This window comes from Sardina pilchardus, chromosome 15 (assembly GCF_963854185.1).
Source record: "Sardina pilchardus chromosome 15, fSarPil1.1, whole genome shotgun sequence".
In the NCBI taxonomy this organism is placed as follows: domain Eukaryota; kingdom Metazoa; phylum Chordata; class Actinopteri; order Clupeiformes; family Clupeidae; genus Sardina; species Sardina pilchardus.
This window is the reverse complement of record NC_085008.1, coordinates 7,715,345-7,724,121: the sequence shown is the minus strand read 5'-3', so window position 1 is coordinate 7,724,121 and position 8,777 is coordinate 7,715,345. Positions and strand designations below refer to the sequence as shown.

Below are 8,777 nucleotides of genomic sequence, written 5' to 3'. Positions count from 1 at the left end.
TGGTTTTATTGGGTAGTATAACAGAATGGGCTGCAGCTTAGCGTGGGCCTGACCAGAGACGGAGACAAGAGTCTTCTCCCTACAAACAGAACAAAAATAACATTTAGGGTGCGTCCATTCAAATAGAAGTCTTAATACTGGTGTAATTTTAAAAGCTAGTAGAATCAGGCAGGCACCAAGGGTAACAGACGCAGAGTAAAAGCAGTGATACATTCTGAAAGGGCAGTCACTTTGGTGGTGTGGGAGTTGACGCTTGGCTACTCCTCGGACAGTTGGCCTCAAAACAAACCACATTCATTTGTGAAAAAGATGGATGCATTGTGGTGGTAACCAAAACATTGTTATAGAAACAGACGCCGGTGCGTTCAGTGTTATAGAGGCCTGGGAAAACATCAAGGAAGCTATTTGTCTTTGCGTAGAGAGCAGAGTAATTGGTTTGTTCTGTGCGTATTGTGCGTAAAATTGCAACTCGCTATGTGGCCGAACTGTGTTTGTGTGTTAACCTAGCTTTGGATCTACAATAATACAAAATGTTCTTTCTTTTTGGTCCAACCCATCACCTGCATTCTATTTGACTAGCATGCTGGATACCCAATCCCTGGGTGTCAGGACACACTGACAAAATGTCTTGGTTGTGAAGCCTCGTCTGTCCATTGAGATTTTTCAGACTTACAGATTTTGAGGGTTGTGTTTCTATAGTAATATTTGCATATTCTTCAACATGGAGAACTGAATGCAGTCGCTCAGCCTCTTCTCTCTGTGTGCATGTGTGTCAAGCAGGATGTGCACACTTCTGTGTGTGTGTGTGTGTGTGTGTGTGTGTGTGTGTGTGTGTGTGTGTATGTACTTAATTCGCTGGAAAGAGACTGTGAGAGAGTGGGAGGGTGATGGTTGAAACAGTGGTAGAGACAGGGATTCTCATCTTGCAAAGGCTCATTTGTTTGGGACAAACAATTCATCATTGAGAGTTTGTTTGCATGTTTGCATGTATCTGTGAATAAATGTGTTTGTAGGAGAGTGAGTGGAACAGATAGAAGTTTGCCAGTGTCAGATAGGGACAGTGAGAGGAGACTGGGAAGGAATTATATACTCCCGATGTCCACACATGCACACACACGCAGACACATGCAGACACACACACACACACACACACACACACACACACACACACACACACACACACACACACACACATACGCACACACACACACACACACACACACACACACACACACACAAGGTATGTTTATATGGACACTTTTTGGAATTATGTCTCAATCAGAATAAAACTGCCGATCCGATTAGAATATTAATGGGAATAAAAGGCGTGGTGTGTTCTGTTCAATCAACAGCCATGTAAAAGGTCAATCGGGTTGCCTGCTGTCGCTTATCAAGCAAATGCAAAGCAGCAACGGCTATTCCAATCAAAGATTCTAAATCACCTGAGGGCACCGGTTCAGAATAGAAGATACTCCATGAACTCCATGCAAACACATGGCACACTTTTTTCATTTAAAATGATGAATCAGAATGACTGTCCATGTAAACCCACCTATTGAGACACACACACACACACACACACACACACACACACACACACACACACACACACACACACACACACACACACTCACACTCACACTCACATACACACAGGACTTGGATTTACTCTGTTCATTCCATCTTTCCCTTAACATGAAGCCCAGTGGACCATAGAGTCCCAGAGTGCCTGTTCACTGGGAGGCCCTGAGTACCAGTCCCCTCACTCTCCTATGGTGCTAGCATCCTTCAGCTAGTAGCTAGTAGCTACTACCTACTGTAGTTGCAGATGTACAAGTAGTATTATGGTGTACTGTGTGGCTTGTATGATAGTTGTACAATCATATTGGTTTATATAGTAGTTTGTGATACTGTAATTGATTAGAAGTTTTGAGTCTGTTGCAACCAAGACGCATTTTGGATAGTTATCGCCTGCATCAGTGGTTCTCTCGGAGTGGATGGAAGGTGGCCTTGGATTTGGATCAGATGAAGGAACGAGATTAGCTAAGGACACAGTTTCCCGTCAGAAAACACTGGGATCATGTTTGTAGTTCACATAGTGGGCATTCCTCTTTGCTAACTCCCAAGCTAATGGCCAGGACGGGAGAGAGAGAAAAAGGGAGAGGGAGGAAGGGAGGGAAAGAGAGAAAATCTTATTTAGGTCAGGCGTTTTAGAAAGACACTTCTCCAAAAAAAGGAAAAATACCAGTCCGGTCAAAATAGGACCTGTGTAGGTCCCGACTGCATGCCACACCTGCGGAGCACATGTGTAACAGATACTGATCACAGTCTCACACACACACACACACACACACACACACACACACACACACACACACACACACATCAGAGCAATTTAGGTAATCACAGATTACTTCTGGTCCCTTGGTTGCGTGACTAGCTTTATTTGTCTTTAAGCATCCCTCTCTGACACACACACTTACACACACACACACACACACACACACACACACACACACACACACACACACACACACACACACAGAGAAGTGCACACATTCCTCTTTCCCTGAAGGCCTCATGTCGTCCCTCGTTGGTCCTGGAAGACATTTAAGGGCCATTATAAGAGACTCCGGCTCACTTACCATCCCTCTCCAATAGGCCTGAACGATATATTGCATTTGCGATAATATCGCGATATGATGAAGTGCAATTTTCTAACCGCAAAGGCTGCGATTACCCTCTGGTCACGTGACATGAGAGCGTAAAGTAGCAAATATTTGAAACAGTATCAGAGAGTGAACTCGGCAAGCTGCTCGATAGAACCATTGAACCAACATTTTTAAGAGAGCGACTGAAACAAATTCTAGGTTGCACTGGTGCACCTGCGCTGCTCGGGTGAAAGCATGAATGTCTTTCGCAAGTTTTCATTGTAGACTATGCGTGCAAATTCACCAAACGGTATAGATTCAAACCCCTCTCCTTGGCCCGCTTTCTCTCCCTCTCCATCCATCCCCCCTCTCTCTCTCTCTCTGTCGTGCACGGTCAATGGACACCCGCCCCTCGACATGCACATTCAATCCAAATAAAACATTCACAATCGTGAAAGCAATGACGCATAGAAGACGATTAGCTAAGTTATATATAAAATCCGTTTAGCATCATTATTAGCATGCTGCAGACATCTAAAACTCTTGCGTTCAAATTGACTGATCATCTCAATACAGATGTTTTCCAACTTAAAGACTCAAAAGGGCTTATCCCAAGGAGAACAAAGTATTTATCTACCTTGAAACAGACGTGGGGAAACTGACCCGTCCAACCAGTAGACTATGATAAGATAGCCAACTATGCTACTTTGTTTACAATATTTTGAGGCTTCAACCAGACAGCTGAATTAAAGGGACGGAGTTGGAATAGTCAGTGCAGTGTGCTGTGCAGCCATGAATATCAGGAATTTCTGTATGCAGAACATATCACGTTCATTAAAGTGAATTATCAATAGGCCTAAGATTTAGGCTATTAATATTTTCATGTTTTTGCAATCTGCACTTTTGTTTGTGTGACTTGTTACTGACTTTCATTTTAATCTTTACACCAGGCTTCCTTGTAATAGTAGCCTACTTTATGTTCTGATATGTAGGCCTAGGTTGAAAGTTCAAAATATAGGCCAACTATTGTGATTGAAGTAGCTAGTTAAAAAAGTGTCATCCATCAATTCATGCATCACCTGTCATCATAACAGAGGTATGACTTCCAGGAAATAAGAGTTTATTTTTAATTTAATATAGCCTATTGCCCATACTATATGATTTACTGCTTGTATTTGTTGAAAAATTCGCAAGACAAACACCTTAAAAAATAATCGCATATCGCATCGCAATCGCAATATTGGCAAGAAAAATCGCAATTAGATTATTTTCCATAATCGTTCAGCCCTACTCTCCATTGAACATATACAAGCAAGCTGGGTAAAGGCCAACTCAAACCCTCGTCCTTGCTGCTGTCGGAGCCATTAGAAATCATGGACATGGAATAGTTATTATGGCTTTCCCTCACACAGCAGCAATCTCCATACAGTCATTTCCCGCATATGAGCCACATTGTGTATAAGCCGCAGGACAGTGTTTTATGGAAGTTAAAAGAAACAAAACCATATTCACACCATATTAACTGCCCCCCTGTATTAACCTCATAGCTGAAGAAATTGAGCAAAATCAATGTGTAAGCCGCGGCTAATAGTCTGGAAATTATGGTGTTTCATCTCAGGGGCAGCCATAGAGTTCTGCACTGTGTTCTGGTTCTGTTCATCTGCTCCAGGTGTGTTCCTAAGTGGTACAGTGAAGGGAGATGGAGATGGACCGGGTACAGGCTGCAGTGTGTTAGGTTGGAGCTGCCGTTTTGTTGGGAGATGTGTATCTTTCCTCCCCGTGTTTAGAAAGTGTGGCTGGGAGAAGGAATGCAGACTTTATTCCTGAGGACAGATATACTGGTGCTCTTCTGTGAGTTTCTGGTGGTCAAAAGGACCACCTAAAGAGTTCCCGACATCTCTCCTCTCCTCTCCTCTCCTCTCCTCTCCTCTCTTACTCTCTCCTTTCCTCTCCTCTCCTCTCCTCTCTTACTCTCTCCTCTCCTCTCCTCTCCTCTCTTACTCTCTCCTTTCCTCTCCTCTCCTCTCTCCTTTCCTCTCCTCACTTCTGACTCGAAAATATCTTTCTCCTAAACTGTGTGGTATGGAGACATTCTAGTTGTTGACTTAGTGATCTGTGGTGATCTGTGGTGTGTGTGTGTGTGTGTGTGTGTGTGTGTGTGAGGGAGCGAGGAATTGAGGGTGCTCTCCTGCGGTCGCATAGGGATATTTTTGTATATGTGCGTTCGGTGTGTTTGACTGTCAGTGTAGCGTTGAGCGGCCAGAGAACTGCTGTGAATGGACCATAAACACTTCTTTTAGCAAACACTGTGTGGGTGTAGCTCTTCCGGCATGTCCTGCCGCCAAGGTGATGTAAGGACACTGTCTGTGTCAGCGAGCACTTTCGTGTGTGTGTGTGTGTGTGTGTGTGTGTGTGTGTGTGTGTGTGTGTGTGTGTGTTATCCATGCTGTTATTACATCAGTGTCCAAGGATGAGTAAAACCCACATCCTGACGCACACAAATACACACTGCTAAACTCTCTTACTCTGGTGTGTGTGTGTGTGTGTGTGTGTGTGTGTGTGTGTGTGTGTGTGTGTGTGTGTGTGTGTGTGTGTGTGTGTGTGTGTGTGTGTGTGTGTGTGTGTGTGTGTGTGTGTGTGTGTGTGTGTGTGTGTGTGTGTGTGTGTGTGTGTGTGTGTGTGTGTGTGGGTGGTGGGTGTGACTTGAGAAGCAGAGTGTTACTTAACCAGAGTAGAGCCCATCCAGAGAAGAGATGGAGTTAGTAGATTTGTCTTCTCAGCTGGCCTTGTCAGACTCCCCCCTTTGCAGCCAACCCTTTCCCCCAGACACCGGCCATGATCCGAGAGGGTCAGTCCATCTTAACAGTGGGAGAGGCCCAGTGCTTGTGTCCAGCGCACGTCGTCCTCTCCCGTCAGGAATGCTCTGGTCAGCGTGAGGATGGCTGGCGTTGGGGTTTTTAGACCACAGGGTACACCATGGTGCCACAGGCTAATCACACACCCCAGTGTTTAGGTTGGTCCAGTATTGGAGTACCCAGAGCGTGTGTTTGTGTGTGAGTGTGTGAGTGTGTGAGTGTGTGAGTGTGTGAGTGTGTGAGTGTGTGAGTGTGTGAGTGTGTGAGTGTGTGAGTGTGTGAGTGTGTGTGAGTGTGTGTGAGTGTCGCATGATTCAGGACGAAACAAGTCTCCTCACTTGTGCACGATGTCTGGAATCACTCCAGTTGTTTTCCAGGGAGACTTTTTATGAAGCGTCTCAACCACATGCTTCTCCCTCTCTCTCTCTTTCTTTCTCTTTCTTTTCTTTCTTCTCTCTCTGCATCTCCCTCGCTCTCTCTCTCTGTTCCCCCCCCTCTCTCTCTTCCTCTCTCTCTTTGTCTCTCTCTCCCATTTCCTCCCTGTGACCTGGCCAGTCCCTTTCACTCTGTCTCATTCCCTGTCTCCCTCTTTCTCTCATTACGCTGCTCTCCACGTTTGTTCTCCCTCCCAGTCTCGCTGCACTCAGTGTTGTCCTGGTGTGTTTGGTGACTACGTGGCAGCCAGCAATCAGAAATGCTCGCATGGATTACCAGAGGGTCACGCTCGGGGTACAGTTGGGGAGGTCCCCCCCCATAACAACCTCATCTCCATGGGAGGGTGTGTGTGTGTGTGTGCGTGTGTGCGCGTGTGTGTGTGTGTGTGTAATGGAGAGGAAAAGTTGGTTTGTCCAAACCTAGACGGTGCCTCCCAAAGATGCCTGTTTACATTGACATTGACAACTAAGATTATGGTTTAAAAGAATTGAGAGTAAATCGTTTCCCTCCTCTTGTGGCAGAGATGTTCATAAGATCTACTGTAGCAGAATTGAGCTGTACCACACCGTGGCAGGTTTGTGGATGCAGAGTACTATAAATCCTCTTTTAACAGGTACCAAAGTGACTTTACAGCGAAAGATGTACATTTTACACATTAACTGTTCCCTGTGAGTGGAACTCGTGATCTTGGTTTGCTAGTAGCTTGCTCTATTTGTTAAGCTTCATCAGGGTGCAGGTCTGTGAAGTCTGAAAAAGTGTAGACTTAGGAATGACTCTTTCTACTCTTTCTAACTATGGAATTCTTGAAAGTCTTGAAAAAGTTGGAAGGTTTTGACCATAGTGAATCATACATAATGAAACTGATCCCAATAATCCTAGGCTCCTAATCCCAATAATTCGAGCACAAAAGGTCTATGGCGGCGGCACAACAATCTGGCACTGTTCAACTTAGGTTCTCTGTTGCGGTGTACTAGGCTGTGGTCTGGTCGCATGGCTAAGAGCTTCCCTCCAGCTAAGTCCCGATTGGCATGATCAGATTATTAGAGCCACAGGTCGTGCCAGAGCACTGTGGGATAATTTTTAACACGCAGTGCAGCTCAACCAAACCAAAACCCCCAGACGTCTTTAAAAATCCCCCCAAACAGCGCCGTAACTCTCCTAATAAAGAAACCGAGCTGACTATTTCACCACGTTTGTTGAAGTGGGAATTGAGTCTGGGTTGAACTTGGGACTTTTCCCTTCAATGAAGTAACGGCCGCGGGTGGTTTTTGGTGTTTGCGTGCCAAGGAGACTGTGTAGCATCAATCCGTTCACAAGTTTTGCTTGATACAGACCTTGTGTTCATAGCCTTGCGCCTCATCCTGCTGTCCAAATCAGGCTTTTTTTAAAATTATTATTATTTTTTTAAAAAAGAGGTTGGTCGGGAGGGAGCATCAGCCAGAACAAATCGAAGCAATTAATAGACTAGCCTGCTCGGGCAGGAGAGTGGAAAAAACCCTGGCTAAAAGAGTCTCCAGAGCAAGCCGTGTGTGTGCCAGGGACATGTTCCTTCACAGCACCCCGTCGTTAAAAGTTATGGAAACATGGTTTTTACGGGCGCCGTTTGTGTGTTACAAGTTAGTCTATCAAATGCACCATCTATCCTCTGCCCCCTCACCTTATGTGTCCAGAAGACCACCCTGTGACAATAGCTCTCCCTTACCCACCCACTCGGCCCACATACAGATCACACCAAGACCTCCCTGCCTGGCTGGGTCCACAGACCACTGACTGGACCTTGTGTTTATGAGGACAAACAGTGATTTTTCTTTTTCTTCTGTGACTGGCCACACGAGCTAGCGTGAAGCGGAGAGACCCTCTGACCCTCTCAGGTATTTATGAGCAGCGTGGGCACGGAGGTCAGTAGAGGTCAGTTGGGGTCGGTGGGGTCAGTGGCCGGGGTAGCTGATAAGAGCTGAGGGAGTGCACCTGCAGAAGCCCGTAAAACCTGGGCCAGGACCTGGGCCGGTCCCCGGGTGCTGGACCTAGACCTGGACCAAGGAGCACTTGGAGGTTTATAGGAATCCAGTCCTGTTAAAACAAGGCCATGTGTAGTCTCAGCCCATCGCTCCGCTGGAGGGGTAGGAAGAGGAGAGTTTGCCAGCACAGCACTACTAACACACTGTTCTCCTCGACGTGTCTCCGTGGCACTGCTGGTGTGCGCATGTCCCAAGTGATCTTGAAAACAGAGTGCATGGCTAGCGCGTAGGTCACTTGGTGGGGTCTGGGGAATATAATCTAAATGGCCTAAAATAGTAGCCAATAGCCATCCATCCATCCATATGCATGGTTATTCAGACATACAAATATGCCGTGCCTGATATCTGACATTGCCACCAGATGTCATTAAATGTAGTTCACCTCCAGTCTGTATCACCCACCACACAGTCACATCATCTTTGGTATGTGGCCCTGTGTGTGTGTTCAGTGGTAATCTAAAAGGGCAAGATTTTTGCCGTTGCTTTTCCAGAGAATGGAAAATATCTTAATGCTGTCGGCCGACTCCCTAGTGGATTCCGGGGTTTGCCTAAATAGTCAAAAGAGTCTAAATAGAAAGAGAACGGCCGGCCAGGGCCTGGAGGGCCCAGAAAGAAAAGGTCTGGGCCGAGGCTGACCCGTTCCCATTTGAGTCCATTAGCCACAGCTTTTTAAGCTTTTCTAAGCCTCCGCGCTGTCATGGAAAAATGAACCGCTTGGGTGAGAATGTCACAGTCCATAGAGAACAGTTGGGCTCTGTGACACCTGGGGCAGTGTGCGTGTGAGAGGGATAATATGTGTGTGTGTGTGTGTGTGTGTG

At 46.0% G+C, this 8,777-nt stretch overlaps 1 protein-coding gene across 1 annotated transcript in view; it reads left to right on the top strand.

Annotated features, from left to right (window-relative positions):
- Positions 1–8,777, top strand: part of atf6 (activating transcription factor 6) — a 59,066-nt gene that overhangs the window by 12,026 nt on the left and 38,263 nt on the right. The gene's annotated exons all lie outside the window — the stretch shown is intronic.